Below are 19827 nucleotides of genomic sequence, written 5' to 3' on the forward strand. Positions count from 1 at the left end.
AATCATGCATCATTCTGCAACAGGACTACAACAGACAGATATTCAAATCGAATCAGCCTTTATTCAAAATGCCTTCATTTTGTAAAACAAGTTTATATCCTTAGTCTCTTTTGCATGGATGCTAAATATGCGGTGTGACAGCTGCTATTCATCATGGGGAAAATGGCTGTCAATAGTTGTTAACTTGTTTGTTTATTAACCACATATACATTACTTTCTTCTTATGGAGATCTTAAGACAGACATTTTACTCACTGGTATAGCAGCAGATTAGTAGGGGAAAGGTGAACCTGACATCCCACTGAGAGATGAGGGAAGAAGGAGCAGGATAAAAATGTACATGACAAAAGATCAGAATTAGTCCCTTTCCAATTTAATTTCACTTGTTTTTTTGGATCAGTAAAATAGTCTCTTTCTCTTCTTCTTGATTTGGCCTGGTAAGCAAATAATTCAAATTCAGCTTTACAATAGCTTTATGTGTATGAATCCGTATTTTTCAGGATTTGGATGGTTATAAGAAAAATTTTTTTTTGCCAGGCCCAACACTGAACTTCTCTGACTTGTGAGCACGTCTGCTAGCCAAAGTCACCTGACTATATTATTTGAACAGGAAAAGCTGTTGCATCCAAGCTGGAAACATTGTTAAGATTTTCTGCGGAAACAAATGGCTATGGTGAGTCCCTGTTGTAAATTTTGAGCAAAAAACAGAAAAGTCTGGCCTTTGGCATGGAACTTGAAGCAAATGTTCTAGTAATTCAGTAATGTAGGAGCTGGATGTACTAGTTTTTGTTGCGTGAGGCCTCAATAAGTGCATTGGACATCTTAAAGGTACTTCAGATCAATTGAGAGTGAAAGATATATTACCACAGTGATTAAACAAGGCAAGAATAAAGTAGACATTTATTAAGTGACAAAGTATATGTAGTTTGGATGAGTAGTTGTTCCTGTTGTAAAATATTAACTTAGGAGTGTGTGAATTTAATGTGCAGGCTCACATGCACTCAGTTTTGAATCTGGAGCTTATTGTAATACTGTGGATTTCAGAGCAAAATTGCCTTCATAAAAAATTCTGACCAACTGCATCGCATTTAACTCAAGTTCCTCCTTGCCCAACAGTCATGCTGTACCTTGGAAGTGCTGAAGAAAAGATAGTTAATAACCATCTTGTTTTATGGACCTGTAGTGAGCCTGAGTGGCCTCCCTCCAAGCAGAAGAGCGAGGGACCATTAGAAGCCCTTTGAAGGGCGGAGCCTAAATCGCCCTTCCCCCCTTGCCGGAAGTCCCGGGGTGTGGTCAGAAGTATAAGAGGCCGGCCCTGCAGCACAGTTGGGGGAGAGCCTGCGAAGGAGAAGGACAATCTACCTGTTCTCCCGCGTCCCTGAGAGGAAACTGTGCCTGGCTGTTCCCAATTCCCAGATGCTGACAAGGGCTGGCCCAGAGTACCTGCTGCTGTATATCCCGAGGAGCCAGAATAGGCCACAGGTACCAAACCCCGGGGAGGCAGGAAGTGGCCCAGGGTCAGCCCTGGAGCAGCCAGCTGCAGAACCAGGAGTAGCTCAGTCGGCATGTTGTGGCCAAATCCCTGCCAATGCGAACGCAGCCAATCCTGCCCCTGCCAGGGCCCTGGGCTGGGATGCGGTAGAGTAGGGTGGGTCCGCATCCCTCTGCCAACCCACTCTGGGGTGGCTGATCCCCCTACACTGTGCAAGGAGGCTTTAGCTCTGAAGAGGCGCTTCTCTTACCAGTAGCCATGAGATACTGTTTGTTTGCTGGCTGCCTGGGCTCCGCCCAGGCCAAAGCCAGCCCTGAAAGACTGTTCTGCTCACTGACCATCTGAGCTCTGCCCAGACCAAAGCCAGCTTGGATAAACTGTGTTGTTTGCGGGCCACCTGAGCCCCTCCCAAGCTACAGCCTGCTCTGATAGACTGTGTTTAAGGGCTGACATCTTGAGCTACCCAAACCCAGGCTAAAGCCTGACAGCGACTATTGATCGCCCAGCCCTATTGTGGGCTCTTGGCTGTTCTGCGGACTCTAGTCCTTGCCAGAGATGACCAGCCGGAGCGTCCTCTCTCCAAGCAGGAGAGCGAGGGACCATTACAGGGCCAAATATTCAAAAGCAGCCTCTACATTCATGAACCCAGCCCCCAACAGCTCTGCAACAAATATGCAGTTTTGGCCCCAAGATTGGGTGGGCTTATCTAGTTGGTAATTTCAAGCTGGGAAGTCCACTGAGTTAGCTAAAACTTATTAAGACATTAATCATATCTTGTTGTCTCTGAAAAATGAATATTTGGAATATTAAAAATGCAACCACCACCATGGATTGATTAATCGATTATTTAAAAAAAAATCCTGAATCTAATTATTCATCATGAAAGTACAATCCCCTGCAAGCCTTTTTACCCTTCTTTTTCACTACTATTTTATCCAAGGCTTTTGATGCTATCCTTTGTGGATTATAAAATCTCAACCAGCTATTTTTACTTATTACAAAAAAAATCCTAAACTCGGGAACTAAGGATTTAAATTGTTCATCTAATAGCCGCATACCAGAGAGGGTGAGCAGAAGCAGATGGCACTGCACCTGTGTGAAAGTATTTGTGGTTGTAACACTATCTGACCAATTACTTCCTTTAAATAATAGCTGGGTCATGACCAGGTTAAATCAATTGATCTTTTCCTGACAATTATAGAATAAGAGCTGAAAATTTCCTTTCCAGCCTGAATCTTGCATACATGTCATTTAATTGGGACACAGTTGGATTTCTCAGTTTGTACTGTCACATGCAAATAATGGCCTAGAAACTCTCATGTCTCAAGAATGTTGTAGGCAGTGTTGTAACCATGTTGGTCCCAGGATATTAGAGAGAGAATGTGAGTGATGTCATATCTTTTTTTGGACCAACTTCCATTGGTGAGAAACAAGCTTTTGAGCTCGCGCAAAGCTTTTCTTCATGTCTGGGAAAAGTATCCATAGTGTCACAGCTAAATACAGGGTAGAACAGACTGTTAGCATAAGTAATTAACACATATTTCAAGGGACCATTTGAGATGAGTATGTTTTCCCAGATCTGCAGAAGAGTTCTGTATAAATTCAAAAGCTTGTCTCTCTCACCAACAGAAGTTGATCTAATAAAAGATGTTACTAGACCCACCTTCTCCCAAAAATGTTACAGTGCACACAGTTTAGGACAGTCTTAAAGTTGACTACCAGACAGCTTTGAAAATATCCTTGCATAGAATGGGCTTGAAAGACTTGGTTCTAATCTCACATGTTCCTTCACATTGCACTGAGTATTTTGTGAAATTTCCTATCATGCGTGTTCATGGTTGTACAAAAATCACAATCACTGGACATGTGGGCCCAAATCATACCATTGTTCTAATCCAGGTATTAGGTTTGAGCCCATCTCTAACAACAACTTACTGTACAGTAGCTGCAATTCAGTAATGAGCCCTAAATCTAATGATAAATATTCTTTTCGATTCTTGTTCACAGTGAATATGAAAATTAAAAAAAATTGAAAATAAGATTTACACAGTTTCAAAATAACTAGATCATAAATAAGTTTGATCTATTTTATCAGTTTAGCCCTAGGTTTTCATAGCCTCATATTAATGCCCAAAAAGGATATTATTACCAGGGTGAAATGGATGTGAAATCATAGATCATCTGCAACAAATAAAATGCAAGTTCTTTTTCTTAATAATTTTTAAAAGATGTTAAAATAAGCTCTTAGGCTGCATTTATTTATGCTCTTTTTTTGAAAAGTACCTATATCCAGCACACTTGCCATTTATATGGAAACATGCCTCTACTTTCGGTGATGATACTTTTCTCTTGTATTGCTGCTACTTCCTGCTGAAGCTTCCAATCTGCTGAGCTATAGTTTAGTATCTGTGAGATACATCATTTTAAAATAATATTTGTTTGATTTATAGTCCGACTGACATCACATTGCAGCTATTGCTTTACCTCCCTCCCCATACCCCAAGATATCTAAAACTTTTGCTCTTTAAGCCGGTTGCAAATTTGCATTGCAAATACATCTCGAACACATGAAGTGAAGCAAATGTTCTTGCCTTCTGTGCATTTTGTTGTTGACTGGGTTCTTTATGCTGGCTGTGCATAGGTATTCTTCCCTTATGTCTTCTATTAGACAGTCATTTACAATACCCAAAGTAGTGCTTTTTAGAAATGTTGTAAAAAGTATAAACAAGAAAAATGAAAAGTAAAATTGGCCTTTTATTATGGGTTTGCATGTTCTGGGTAAGAAAATTAACCTTTGGATGCTGGTAGAAAGAGCAGCTGGGAAAGAATCCAGTGGGTGGAAGGAAGGGAAGGATTGCTCATTTGTGGGAAAGGCTCTTTGACTCTCTCTAGGGATAGGCAGTGGATTGACTTTCTTATGCCAAGCATGTACCATCAGTACATAGAATGCGGATCTTGTACTTGTGGGGAAAAACATAAATTATTGAAAGGATAAAATGATAAAAGCTCCCCTCCCATCTATGTTTTCCTTTAAATATAGAATATTTAAATATTTTGGGAAGCAAAAATGAAATACTTGAGCGGGGAAGGCTGGTGAGATTTTGCCCAGGATATCTACATTACAATATATTTATATGGTTTCCTGCAGAAAGAAATCTTTGTTGGAACTAGTGTGGAGACAGGGCGAAAGATGTATCTTGATTTAGTCTGATCTCTTATTCTGAGATTTAGTGCAGGTTTAGACAGCAGCACCACTTCAGAGTATCATTAACTGCCAATAATATGGAACCAGATGAGAATAGTTTCAGGTAAGGGACGTTTAAAGTTTTCTTCTCTGGTTCACTGCATTGGCGATGAGCTATAGAGCCTGCAGTCTCTAGATCCCTTTTTCTAACCCCGCCCAGGTCAATGGAAACTGTCATTTATGCCATTTGAAGGCTTATCAATGGCCTATGTCTGAAATAAATTGATGATTCTGTTCCTTGCAGGTGATTTTTTCCATATCATATTCACCACTACAACCAGCATTTTCTGGAGAGGAGCCCAGAATTAAATGGGCATAGAGATTGAATTTTCCTCTCCCTCTAGAGATGGCCACTCCATAGTCAGGCTGGTGACACATTTGAGAGGGAGTGTGAGGAAGTTGGGTCCATACTTGTTCTATGGGCAAACAGAGAGCTTCTTTCTCCAAGAATGTAAATTCAATACCTGATTTTACTGAAAATGTTGCATGCTCTGAGAAAGTTTTGTCTATTATGTGGAAAACAAATTAAACAGTACAAATAATTGTAGAGCTTGTATTTGAAGCCATCATTGATATTCCAATTCTTCAAAATATTAATATGTAGCAAATGAAAGTAACGTATATTGTAAAATTTAATTCCTGAACTGCATCTTGCCTTTAGCAGTCTGCTTTTCAGTTCTATTTAGACTATTGCTTTTTCTCAGGGTTTGATTACTTTTATAGTAATGAGCAGGAAACCAGGGTTGCATTCTCAGTTTGCCAGTAGATTTAGAATTCTAAATCATATTTTTAATCTCAGGAGGAGCTCTGTTATTCTGAACATGCACAAGTTGCTGCTTTGTTATTCAATGCAACTTTGACCTGAAATCTTTCCTGACTGCAATCCTTCATGAGTTCTTGAAGACAATTGCCTACAGTTTGGACACTGCTTCAGATAGTTCCTTAAGTACCCTAGGATGAATTTCATCAGGCTCTGATGATTTGAATAAATCTAACTTACCTCTTAATATTAATTCTGTTGTATACCTGGTCACCATTAACCTTTTCAGTGAAGACTGAAGCAAAATAGGCATTAAACACCTCAGTCTGGTTAATGTAATTGGTTATTAGCGTTCCTCTGCTGCTAAGTACAGGACCTACAATTTCCTTTGTCTTTCTCTTGCCCCTAAAGTGTATTAAGATCTTCCTGTTACTTCCTTTTATATCCCTTGCTAGGTGTAAATCATTTTGTGCCTTAGCCTTTCTAATTTTGTCCCTACATGCTTGTGCTATTCTTTTGCATTTCTTATTAGCAGTTCATTCATGTTTCTATTTCTTGTAGGATTCCATTGGGATTTTCAGGGCATTAAAGAATTCCTGATAGATCCATACTGGCCCCTTATTATTCTTCCTATCTTTCCTTTGCATCAAGATAGTTTGCAGTCATGCTTTCAATATTGTTTCCTTAAGAAACTGCCAGCTCTCCCAAACTCTTTTATCCCTTTATATTTATTTTGTTCCTAGGGAGGACCTTATCAACAAGTTCTCTGAGTCTGTTAAAATCTGTTTTTTTGACGTCTAGAGTGTTATCCTCACTCCTTTCTTTCCTTAGAATCATGATATCTATCATTTGATGATCACTTTTATCTAAATTGCTTTCTATCTTTAGATCAGGAGTCAGCAACCTCTAGCATGCGACTCACCAGGGTAAACATCCTGGCGGGCTAGGCCAGTTTGTTTACCTGCCATATCCACAGGTTTGGCCAACTGCGGCTCCCACTGGCCACAGTTCGCCGCTCCAGGCCTATGGGGGCTGCAGGAAGTGGTGTGGGCCGAGGAATGTGCTGGCTGCCCTTTCCGCAGCCCTCATTGGCCTGGAGCGGCGATCTGCGGCCAATGGGAGCCACGATCAGCTGAACCTGTGGACACGGCAGGTAAACAAACTGTCCCAGCCCTCCAGCATCCTTACCCTGGCGAGCCTCGTGCCAGAGTTTGCCAACTCCTGCTTTAGATTCTCTGCCAATTCCTCCCTCTTGATCAGAAAAAAAACCGGCTCTCTAAAATGGCTGTACCCCGGTTCCTTCCTCTGTCTTCTGAAACAAAAAGTTGTCCCCATTACAATCCAAGAACTTATTGGAATTTTTGTGTTTTGCCTTACTACTTTTCCAACAGATGTCTCAGTAGTTACATCCAGATCTTGTGTTTTGGATATTTCTGTTGTGTTCTAAAAATTCTTCATCCACTTTCTCTTCCTGATTTGGTCATTTATCATACCATGACATCACCCAGATTTTTTCCATTTTTATGTTTACCCAGAGATTTTTCAACTGGTCTGCCTTTCACCTCCTTCTAGAGTTCAAAACAAGTGTATATAGTCTTGATGTATAATGCTGTACCACCTTCCTTTTTCCCTTCCTCATTTTTTTAAACAAGCTATACCCCTCTATATGAATATTCCAGTCATGAACTTTGTCCAACCTCTGTGATGCCAATTAAGTAATAATTTAGTTTATAGACTAATCTTCCAGTTCTTCCTGTTTATTCTCCATACTCTTGCTTTTGGGTATAGACATCTAAGATATTGAGCAGATTCACCCACTGATTTCCCTCTTGTTGCTCCTATGACCCTGGTGTAATTTTCCATGCCCCCCCCCAACATCTAGCCTGCAGTTAAGGTCACCTTTTTATGCTTATCTGTTAGCTTTTGTTGCCTGCCCATTTTGAATCTAGTTTATAGCCCTCCTCGGTAGGTTGACAAGTCAGTGTGCCAAAATGCTCTTCCTCTTCTTGGTGAAGTGAATCCAATCTCTTCCCAGCAGTCCTCCTTCCCAAAACAGCATCCCATGGACAAGGAAACTGAAGCCCTCCTATTGGCCTTATTTGTACAGCCATGTCTTCATCTCCAGAATGTATGTCTCCCTGCCTAGGCCCTTGCTCTCAACTGGGAGGATGGCCAAGAACACAACCTCAAGCCCTTCATTTTCAACTCTGAGAGCCCTGTAGTCACTGCTAATCTACTCAGGGTCATACCTGGATGTATCATTAGTGCCCACATGGATGGGCAGCATGGGATAGTGGTCAGAAGGATGGATGAGCCTTGGCCATCTTTCTGTAACATCCTGAATGTGGGGTCCAGGCAGGCAGCACACCATCCAGGACATCAGGTTAGGCTGGCAGAAGGATGTCTCTGTCCCCCTCAGAAGGGAGTCCTCGACCAGAGCACCTCATGTCTCCTTCTCTTGAGTGTGATGTTGGCCATGAGCCTTTCCCACACATTGGAGTTCAATCCAGACCAGTGAAAGCTTGTGTCATTTCTTTTTCTGTGACCCTGACCTGAGGCCTTAAAATGCTGTAGCTCCCTGTTTGGACAGTCCCAGCCAACATACCAGTATGCCCTGAATGTGTGTCTATTGAGCAGCCCTGACTCCTACAGCCTGCTTGTTACAGCCACAAGTTGGGCTCTACCAGACTTGGTTACTACTAGCCAAGTGATCCCATGCAAGCCCCCAGTCCTCAGTGCTGCCCTGAAATGTCCAGTCCTCTCCGGGAACGTTCAGAGGAATAATAAAGTCCATTGCTCCTGTAGAGAGACAAAAGCATAGCAGCTTGTTGCATTAACTGGAGTAATAATCACTTCAAGTCAAACAGAGCATTGGGTTAGTTTAGATTAAATGTAAAACAAGTTTATTTAAGGAATAAGACAGGTTTTAAGTGAGTTCAGGTACAAGGGAAAAGATCAAATGGTTACAAGCAAAAAAAGTAAAATATGCTTTAAAATGGGTAAGACTCAACTCAAGAAGCTACAGCCTTGGCTCCAGGTGGATTTCTTACCAATCCTTGTCTTTCCAGGCATGGCTGACTTTCTCTCAGTCAGAACCTTATGCAGAAGTACAAGGTGCTGGTTTCCCTGGTCTTCCTAGGAGAAAGATCTTTTCCTAAACAGGTTTTTCACTTATATTCAGTTCAGAGAGTTGTATCCCCTTGGTTGAAGGACCCAACTTTTTGTCCCTTGTGTCTGCCCAGTGATGGATGCCAAGATGGCTTCTTCCTCTCCTTCCATCTTCCCAAACTCACTGTTTTGTCCCAAGACTCAGGATGACATGGTGCTGTTCTTCCCTCATTGTTGATGTCCCACCCCCCTGCTGATTCAGATGTAAATAGGGCTTCCATTGTTTATGGTCACACCTTGCTTAATTTCACTGGTGACATACCTGCCTTTCCCTCCTATCTGGGAGAGAACCTGTTCCCCCCTTTGTCAGGTCACATATTTTAAAGCATAATATCAGTGGGTATTCGTAATTTCTCATACAGTGTTAATACATCCATTTTACAATGATATTCATCACCAGTGCATGATTAGCATTCCTAAAACCCTTACTTTTATTTGTACATGTTCATAATACATAATACAATTGGTTGATTCAGTTAATTATCATTTGAGGTTCAGATCCCTGCAAGAGGCTATTTCCCCCAGGCACTAGGTTGATGACTTTGTGTACCTTTTATGTAAATGTTCTATTCATTGTCTCCGCCTGATGACAAGCAAATACATATTCCTTTGTTTAGGAGAGACTGGGCTTATACATTGCTTGTAAACACATTTTAAGAACATAATTCTAGCACATACCATAGCTCTTTGTGTGTGCAAGAATATTAATGATCAGTGGGTTATTAGTTTTCCAGAGATATATTACACGCTGCCTTTGGGGTATATATCATGGAAACAATGTATTGGGTGTAGTGAATATGTCAGGCCTGAGAAGAGTTGCTGACACAGAGTAGTGAACCACAAAAGGCCTCTGTGTCACAGCATCCCAGCCTTGGCAGCTGCTGTAGGCTCCGTTTCTTTCTCGGCCACTGGGGTCAGTGCCTCACCTCCTGTTGCCTGTACAGCATACTGGGTCTTCACTTCGATAAACAGGGGACCTGAGGGGGGGGGGGCGGGGACTGTAGCACTTACTGCCCAAGGTGGCAAGGAGCCAATCTCCACCCCATAGAGCAGCCTGTTCTCCTTCCTCCTCTGGTGCCATTTAAAGCACAATAGCTATTCCCAACTAACTCCACGTGTGAACAGTCTTATTCCAGAATGAGTGCCTTTAGTTTATTCCATTTCCCAAGTCGATTAAGCTAGTTCAGAAACAGGCAGTCTTATTCTGGAATAAAAGTGTCTATACATAGAATAACTCATGTAGACAAGTCCTTAGGTGATTGGTATCTTAGAAATAAGTAAGATAGATAAATACATGTCAGAATTCATTGATGGGGCTAATATGGTGATGACTGATATGATCTACAGGCCTACAAAGCATACAAAGAAATGTATAACTACATGCATTGCTGACCAGGCTATTGATGAGAAACTTAAACAAAAAGCCCTAAAATTCACCGTTGGTATGCATTCCTGCAGGCTAATCCTTCCCCTTAAAACTAAATCCCTTATACAGAATTATTGTCCATTTAATTTTCTATTTATTTACTTTTTGCTGCAGGTTTTTCATCATGAGGGTCTGTAGCACAAGAGATTTCAGTGCCTCCAGCCACACAGAACAAAACCCTTGTATCCTGCAGCAGTGACCGGCAGTCAGCAATGGCATGGGGCTCAGATGTTTGCAGAATGCACTCCTGCAAGGTGTCCACCAGGATATTTGTTGTTACAGGCAAATAAACAATGGGTAACAGGAAATGTCCTTTGGATAAGGCAGCCCGGTGATGTATGACTGTGAAAGGAAGAGAAGACAAGGCTGGTAGTTTAAACAGAGATGTTACAGGTCAGCTCTGGTGGTGAGCAATTAGCTATTTCAAACTAATTAACTGTAAACCACTGGGTCTATGTTTACTTCCTGGAAAATCAGAATGAATACAAATGTTTTCTGCTTTCCTTGGAAAACATGTTTGAATGCACATCACTTTAGTAACAGAATTAAGTATCCGCACTAAAGAAATGGGAAGTTTAATAATCAGTTAATTAAATCTGAGCAGCAGAACCAGACCTCATAGATACAATCACTGTCTGTCATCTTCTGATTACAGACACTGATATCACTGCATAAAAATCAAACAAGTTGGGGAAAAAAAATTTGGACTAAAGCACTTTCAGTTCTACATGCCAGCTGTTTGTTTCATGGCTATTGATTTTGCGCGCTGGAGAGGGGAGTGTGAAATGTTGACAATTTGCAGTATTAGTTATACACCCTTGAGGGCTGATCCTCAGCTGGTATAAATTGTTGTAGCTCCATTATCTTCAATCAAGGGCGCTGTGACAATTTACACAAGCTGATAATCTGCCCCGTGGATCTAGCAACGTGGTCAAACCACTAAACCTTAAATTTCTCCAAAAATGTCTTAATAGAGAGATTACTCGGGTCACCTTCATTCTCATTCATAGTGGACTGGACCATCTCTCTTTTTGTTCACCATCACATATCTCCCCTAGCAACTACTGCAATTACTTCCATGGAAAAGCAATAATAGGAAAGTGTGTATCTATAGCTGTTTTTAATGTGACAAGTGTGCAGTATTTACATGCCTTCCAAGTTTTTACAGTGAAGCAGCTGGAACCAGGATGAGCCAGCCAGCTCTCTGTATAGCCCCAGTGGTCCACAGGCCACAGTTTGAGAACCGCTGCACCAGTGTGTGTGTGTCTCTCTCTCTGTCTTTTTAATGAAGCATTTTATACTGAACATTGTCAAGTGTCAGTTGTCATGTGGTAATTTAAGTTTTTGGGTTAGCTAGTTTTTCCCTGGGGTTTTAGAAACAATTTGCACATGTCCAGTAGAGGGTGTGGGGAGAAGAGTTCTATAAGAACTAGTTGTGTGGGAGGTTTCTTAATGTAGTGGCGGAGCGGTAACTGAGAGTCAGGGCTGGAGATGAACATATATGCTGCGCAGCAAACTATATCTGATATAGCAGGTTAATTCTTGTTTGCATGGCTTTTATCACTCCTTTTATTGTAAATTCTTGTTTTTCACTCCTATGTTAAGAATCAGAGATGGGTCTGACCTGGAACATCAGATCTGGACCATTCCGAGCATTGGAGAAATTGAGTTCAGATCCAAGCCTCAATTTGGGCGCAAGCTCTTCTCCAACATATGTGAAACTGAGGGAGAGAGGGTCATTTGGAGCTTTGAATATCTGTAGGAAATAAAAATCAAATCTCTAATCTCTTCTGACTGTTTCAGTATTGTAAAGAACAGGGAGATGTACTGCTAGCAGGCTTGCTTTGTTGTTTCAGTACAGTTCAGGCATTTGTAAGGACCATTTGTTCTTGAACAATGGAAAAAATAAAATGTCCTAAGTTCCCGGCTTGTCCCAGTGTTATTAGCTAATAATTGGATAGATATTTTTCTTAGGAAGCATGTTAGAAAGAACAAATTTGTTTTGTTTTGTTTCAGGAGGGAGGGAAGGGAACATTTTCTACAGATGTAAACAACACAAATGTTATAATTTTCTTTTACTTCTGTGGATCTGCATTCCTGCAGAGATAAATAGACAGGCAGTTTAAACAGAGGAAGGATGCTTTGTCAGCAGGTGGCCTATAAGTGGAACAAATCATAAGTATGTGCTTAAAATAGGGAACAAAAACAAAGTTAATGGCAACATTTTGCCTTTCTTCACGAGACACTGGTGCAGGAATACAGTGTTTTCTGACTATTGCTTCAGATCATTTCTAGAGAAAGTTTCATCCCCAGAAGGCCATTGCTTGCATTATTCTTGATTTTCAGTGTGTGTTTACCTCTCCTTTAAAAGACACAGTCCTATGTATGGTATTAGCTTCAGTAGCTATAGGTACTGACAGGAAGCTCTGCATTACTGCTCCGTTTGCAGAGGAAACACTTTCTCAGTACAATTATTTTTAATGGAAATTTAGGACTCAAAAACCACCAGATGAACTGACAGTCCTCCAGAGTGGAGCTCATTCTTTATCCAGAGGAGGTGGAACATCATGGGCAGTGACAGAGCAAATTTCTCCTTGCTACCTCAGTCTAGCTCCAGAAAGGGGTCATCCCTGTGCAGTCTCACAACCCATTCGGTCCTTGGTGTGTCTGCTGACACTTCTGACAGAGAACTGAGGCCCTTCATTTTATTTTGTTTATAATTTCCCAGGAATCCATCAGTGCTTTTTGGGAAAAAAAATTTGATGCAAAAATGAACATAACAGTTTTCTGGGTAAATATCGCATTAATATTGGAGGATGGGAGGACAGGAAAAAAGCAACATCTGCCCTGTCACAGAAGTGGGACTCATGGGCTAGGAGTCAGGAGAGACTGGGGAAAGTATAGATTCATAGATTCATAGATTCTAGGACTGGAAGGGACCTCGAGAGGTCATCGAGTCCAGTCCCCTGCCCTCATGGCAGGACCAAATACTGTCTAGACCATCCCTAATAGACATTTATCTAACCTACTCTTAAATATCTCCAGAGATGGAGATTCCACAACTTCCCTAGGCAATCTATTCCAGTGTTTAACTACCCTGACAGTTAGGAACTTTTTCCTAATGTCCAACCTAAATCTCCCTTGCTGCAGTTTAAGCCCATTGCTTCTTGTTCTATCATTGGAGGCTAAGGTGAACAAGTTTTCTCCCTCCTCCTGATGACACCCTTTAGATACCTGAAAACTGCTATCATGTCCCCTCTCAGTCTTCTCTTTTCCAAACTAAACAAACCCAATTCCTTCAGCCTTCCTTCATAGGTCATGTTCTCAAGACCTTTAATCATTCTTGTTGCTCTTCTCTGGACCTTCTCCAATTTCTCCACATCTTTCTTGAAATGCGGTGCCCAGAACTGGACACAATACTCCAGTTGAGGCCTAACCAGCGCAGAGTAAAGCGGAAGAATGACTTCTCGTGTCTTGTTTACAACACACCTGTTAATGCATCCCAGAATCACGTTTGCTTTTTTTGCAACAGTATCACACTGTTCACTCATATTAAGCTTGTGGTCCACTATGACCCCTAGATCTCTTTCTGCCATACTCCTTCCTAGACAGTCTCTTCCCATTCTGTATGTGTGAAACTGATTGTTCCTTCCTAGGAGGAGCACTTTGCATTTATCTTTATTGAACTTCATCCTGTTTACCTCAGACCATTTCTCCAATTTGTCCAGATCATTTTGAATTTTGACCCTGTCCTCCAGAGCAGTTGCAATCCCTCCCAGTTTGGTATCGTCCGCAAACTTAATAAGCGTACTTTCTATGCCAACATCTAAATCGTTGATGAAGATATTGAACAGAACCGGTCCCAAAACAGACCCCTGCGGAACCCCACTTGTTATACCTTTCCAGCAGGATTGGGAGCCATTAACAACTACTCTCTGAGTACGGTTATCCAGCCAGTTATGCACCCACCTTATAGTAGCCCCATCTAAATTGTACTTTCCTAGCTTATCTATAAGAATATCATGCGAAACTGTATCAAATGCCTTACTAAAGTCTAGGTATATCACATCCACCGCTTCTCCCTTATCCACAAGGCTCGTTATCCTATCAAAGAACGCTATCAGATTAGTTTGACACGATTTGTTCTTTACAAATCCATGCTGGCTATTCCCTATCACCTTACCACCTTCCAAGTGTTTGCAGATGATTTCTTTGATTACCTGCTCCATTATCTTCCCTGGCACAGAAGTTAAACTAACTGGTCTGTAGTTTCCTGGGTTGTTTTTATTTCCCTTTTTATAGATGGGCACTATATTTGCCCCCTTCCAGTCTTCTGGAATCTCCCCCGTCTCCCATGATTTCCCAAAGATAATAGCTAGAGGCTCAGATACCTCCTCTATTAACTCCTTGAGTATTCTAGGATGCATTTCATCAGGCCCTGGTGACTTGCAGGCATCTAACTTTTCTAAGTGCTTTTTTACTTGCTCTTTCCTTATTTTCTCTTCTAAACCTACCCTCTTCCCGTAAGCATTCACTATACTAGACACTCCTTCAGACTTCTCAGTGAAGACCGAAACAAAGAAGTCATTAAGCATCTCTGCCATTTCCAAGTCTCCCGTTACTGTTACCCCCTCCTCATTGAGCAGTGGGCCTACCCTGTCCTTAGTCTTCCTCTTGCTTCTAATGTATTGATAAAAAGTCTTCTTGTTTCCCTTTATTCCCATAGCTAGTTTGAGTTCATTTTGTGCCTTTGCTTTTCTAATCTTGCCTCTGCATTCCTGTGTTATTTGCCTATATTCATCCTTCGTGATCTGACCTAGTTTCCATTTTTTATATGCCGCCTTTTTATTTTGTAGGTCACGCAAGATCTCAAGGGTAAGCCAAGGTGGTCTTTTGCCACATTTTCTATCTTTCCTAACCATCGGAATAACTTGCTTCTGGGCCCTTAATAGCGTCCCTTTGAAAAACTGCCAACTTTCCTCAGTTGTTTTTCCCCTCAGTCTTAATTCCCATGGGACCTTGCCTATCAGCTCTCTGAGCTTACCAAAATCCGCCTTCCTGAAATCCATTGTCTCTATTCTGCTGTACTCCTTTCTACCCTTCCTTAGAATCGCAAATTCTATGATTTCATGATCACTTTCACCCAAGCTTCCTTCTACTTTTAAATTCTCAACAAGTTCCTCCCTGTTGGTTAAAATCAAGTCTAGAACAGCTTCCCCCCTAGTAGCTTTTTCAATTTTCTGAAATAAAAAGTTGTCTGCAATACAGTCCAGGAACTTATTGGATAGTCTGTGCCCCGCGGTGTTATTTTCCCAACATATATCTGGATAGTTGAAGTCCCCCATCACCACCAAATCTTGGGCTTTGGATGATTTTGTTAGTTGTTTGAAAAAAGCCTCATCCACCTCTTCCGCCTGATTAGGTGGCCTGTAGCAGACTCCCAGCACGACATCACCTGTGTTTTTACCCCTTTTAGCCTAACCCAGAGACTCTCCACCCTTCCGTCTCCTATGTCCATCTCCACCTCAGTCCAAGTGTGTACATTTTTAATATATAAGGCAACACCTCCTCCCTTTTTCCCGTCTATCCTTCCTGAGCAAACTATACCCATCCACACCAACATTCCAGTCGTGCGTATTATCCCACCAAGTTTCAGTAATGCCAATAATGTCATAGTTGTATTTATTTATTAGCACTTCCAGTTCTTCCTGCTTATTACCCATACTTCTTGCATTTGTATAAAGGCATCTAAGATACTGGTTTGATCTTGCCTCCCAGCTTCGCCCTGACCCTCCTTCCTCTCTGCCATTATAGCCCGTGCTCCCTCCTGTTTCCAACCCATCTCCCAGGTCTTGTTCCCCACTTACCTGTGGGCTTTGCTCACCTGTCCCCGTCGAACCTAGTTTAAAGCCCTCCTTACTAGGTTAGCCAGTCTGTGCGCAAATAAGGCCTTTCCCCGCTTCGAAAGGTGAACGCCATCTGTTCCTAGCAGTCCTTCCTAGCAGTAGGGCAGAGGAAGAGCAGAAGGGTGGGAGCTATGGAGAGCAGGAGGATGAATGAACAGGAAATCATCCTGCCATCCCTGCAGATCCCACTGGGACACAACTGCTGCCTTCCCCATGCAGTGTGTTCCTCAGCTCCTCTCCCCAGGGCTGCAGGGGGAATTAGAGCAACCTCTTCCTGGCCCGAAGGCAGAAGAGCCAAGATCAGGTGGGGGTTCTGTCCATCAGAGGAAGTGGATTCGGCTCTGTTCCCTAGAGTTCCTCTTTGGATAGATGTCATGTCCTTCCCCAAAGCCAGGCTGAAGGGCCCAGCTACTCACTGAGGCTATTACAGGGCTCAGTACTCACAGGGTGCAGCAGACCATGTGGTGTGGGAGCTGTTGAGTGTGGGGGGTACATGATACTCATGGGGTAGAGTAGGCAGTTCCTGCTAGGAGCCCGGTACTCACAGGGGATGGGGAGAGGGGTACCTGCTACTCATGGGTAGGCAGTGGGAGTAGGGCTGAGGGGTGCCTGGTACTCATGGGGGCAGTGGTTGCTGTATTCATTAGTGATGGTCTCAATGCCACTGCTCTGCATCACCACAATGTATCAGCTGTGGAAGCCCAGGCTGATGCTAAATGCAGACATGGCCATGCCTGGTACCTGCTGCTCCCTGCAGACCTGTCATGCAGCAGCTGGGGGGTCTCGGCTGCCTGGCCCTGGATCCCTGCTTATCCCACTTCCCTACTGTGGAGTAGCAGCTACCAACTGGCAGTGACCCTTCCTCTGTTTAGGTGTGCTGTGCCAGTCAATGAGGACTCTGCAAGGTGGGACCTCCTCAGAGTCCAAGTAATAGCTATCTCTCTTTACGAAGCAAATGGCCAGGTCTAGGGAGCTCCAGCACTTCCAAAACTCAGGTGAAAATCAGTAAAAACTGAATAGTGGCTTTTCCAAACCCAATTTTTTTTGGGGGGAAGGGGAATTTTGTAAAAAATTAAAAACTAAGGCCCTTACAGAGAACCAATCATGGTCATTTTTGTGATACAACCACTTGTCCATTAAGAGCAAGACCACCAAGTCATTTAGTGTCTGCAACTGAGCAAAGCAGTCAGCTGAAAACTTTCAGTTCCAGCTGCCATAAGGATCAGGAAAACACAGGAACACTGATCTTCATTCTATTTTCTGCCCCAATCACATGAGACTGTTCTGGGTTAGAAAGCGTGATACCCTCTCACATGGACTCCAATGGCTACTGTTACATCTAACTTGTTTTGATAAGAAAATAGAACAAAATAAAACATACAAATGGAAAAACAATACCCACAAACATTACAGCCAAATAATAAAAGTCACATGAAGAGAGGTCAAAGAGGGATGTCAGTATATTGGACATTTGTTAGTATCGAGAGCTGCTGAACCTCAAGGAATTATTGATCTCACAGCTTTATTCTTAACCTGCTCACAACTGTTCCTTCTCTGGTGGCCTGTTTGCCTGCTGAGTGGATCCACCAACTGGAGTCTATATTTGATTTTATTTGTGAGCAAGAGTGTGTGCATGTCTTGTGTCAACACAGGAATACTGTTGGTGGCATTTCTGGATACCCTCAAGAAACAGAGAGACAGTGTCATCTTTGGCTTTGTTTACATGTCATCTGGTTGTCTTGTGGAACTAACTCCCAGAATGGCTATAACGTACAATTTTGACGCACATGGTACAGTTTGCCAGCCACTTTCTGGAATAGGGGTAACGGTTCAGCATTCTTTTGGTAGTATTTCTTCTGTTCTAGTTTCCTGATAGATAATTATTTTATAACAATTTAAGAGCTAATTGTCTTTGACTTTAGATCTTGGCATTAAAGTTTTAAATCTTCTGCCCATCGGTTTCTGAACTGGTGATGCTAATAAAGCCTAGTAAGGTGCACTGAGATATTCTAGTCAAGTGAAGTGGAGACCTTTAAATATGCCAGAGCCTTTTTAAAAATCAAGATCTTTGCTGTTTGTACTGACATTTCCACTAATCTCTTTGTCAATGCACGATAAGGGTTGACATGGTGTGCTTGAACTGATGTATTGAACAGAAGGGCTAAAATGAGTCGCTTGTGACTTTAAGGCTACTATCTTTAATTTTACTTTTCTCCCTCCTCAGGTGGGCTCAGTGGGTTTTGCTTAGCATTTCACACCTTATGCTGTGTGACATCATTAGACAATGTCCTTTGTACAGGATCCCACAGCTAGCAGCAATTTCATTTCTGTAGTGATCCTAGTGAGTTTTTATGCTTGACGGTGACTGACCAATCACATGGCACAAACAGCAAACACTGAATAGCAAATACTCATTCCAACCATTCCATGACAAATTCTGAGATTAACATTTGCTTACAAACTATTCAGTGAACAATTACCCATAATGAAGAAATTAGTTAATTGATGCTTCATCACTGACAAATTTTAAAATCAAGATTGGATTTTTTCTAAAAGATTTGCTCTAGTTTAAATAGGAATTAACTCAGGGAAGTTCTGTGGCCTATTTTATACTGGAGGTTAGACTAGAAATACGATCACAGTGATCCCTTCTGGCTTTATAATCTCTGAATCCGCCACAGCCTGTTCACGGTTAGTTCACAAATAAAAAAGAAAGAGCTCTATATTTGTGAAACACATTGTAGTTGGTGACCAAAGAGAGCACGCAATGAATCTTGATGCATTCATTATGTCCCTTCTAGTCCTAGAAGATGGAAATTGTTGCATTAAGAAATGTAGTTATTTGTAATGTCTTGTATTCATTTAACATCTGTTTATTTTAGCATATTTACATAGTTATTTCCATTAGAGTACATAATTATATTATTGTTTGCAGTATTGTTGTAGACATGTTGGTCCCAGGCTATTAGTGAGACAAGGTGAGTGAAGTGTTATCTTTTAAGTTTTCACTGGTCTAATAAAAGATGATATCTCACCCATCTTGTCTCCCTAATACTTACATTATGTTATTTTCATGTTTACATTGCATTGTTTTCAGACTGCTGAGTTACCTGTTCTGGGAAGTGCTGCCATTTGCCTGCTAGAAATCAAAGCTGAGTGAGTACTGCAAATATTTTCTGCCATTATTAGCTTAAATTTTTACATGAATTAACTTTGGCTGCCTTTGAACCCTTTTTGGTTTGTTTTCAGCAAACGTTCAGAAATGATGAACCTTGTGAAAGCTTTTCTTTTTCTTGAAAGCACAGATGTCTAAAGAAGCACTAAGTTGCAAGTGCTTTTGCTGTCTTTGTTTCGGGCTGTATTGGGATGTGACACATTGTTTTTGCAGTTGCTTAAGGAAGGCTTTGGTTGCAGGTTTATCATATGCTCCAGGCTCAGCAATAATTTCCCCAGAGACTATGCCTCATTCTTGATTTGCATGGCGTCTCTGGTGCTGGCCAGCCAATTCAGTTCTTGTCCTCTTGGCATCCTGTCTTAGAGAATGGCCTTCTGTTCTTCCTTATTAATTCCAAGTCTCTATTGAAAAATGCCTGCTGCTCAGGAAGGCTCTCTTTGGCGCCTGGCAAGAGAAAACAGCACTGGTTTCTAGGAAGTTTCAGTAATGTGTGTGTGTATATATATATATGTGTATATATATATATATATATATATATATACACACACAGACCTCCAAACCATCTAAGGAAAAGCGGAGACGTTTGTGTTCCTGTCTTTGAAATAATTAAGAATACAGAAAAATTCCAGATATGTACAATATGAAACAGGTGTAAAA

The 19827-nt window shown here is 41.7% G+C and overlaps 1 long non-coding RNA gene across 2 annotated transcripts; it reads left to right on the forward strand.

Annotated features, from left to right (window-relative positions):
• Positions 1–550: 550 nt before the first annotated feature.
• Positions 551–19152, forward strand: LOC115646510. Of its 2 annotated transcripts, none has more exons than XR_003999044.1 (3): positions 551–672; positions 10204–10482; positions 19093–19152. It is a non-coding gene; the product is annotated as an uncharacterized LOC115646510 (long non-coding RNA). The 2 variants fall into 2 exon arrangements; XR_003999043.1 differs by having other exon boundaries at positions 10204–10495; positions 19093–19151.
• Positions 19153–19827: the final 675 nt, after the last annotated feature.

Source organism: Gopherus evgoodei, chromosome 2, assembly GCF_007399415.2.
Source record: "Gopherus evgoodei ecotype Sinaloan lineage chromosome 2, rGopEvg1_v1.p, whole genome shotgun sequence".
Taxonomy (NCBI): domain Eukaryota; kingdom Metazoa; phylum Chordata; order Testudines; family Testudinidae; genus Gopherus; species Gopherus evgoodei.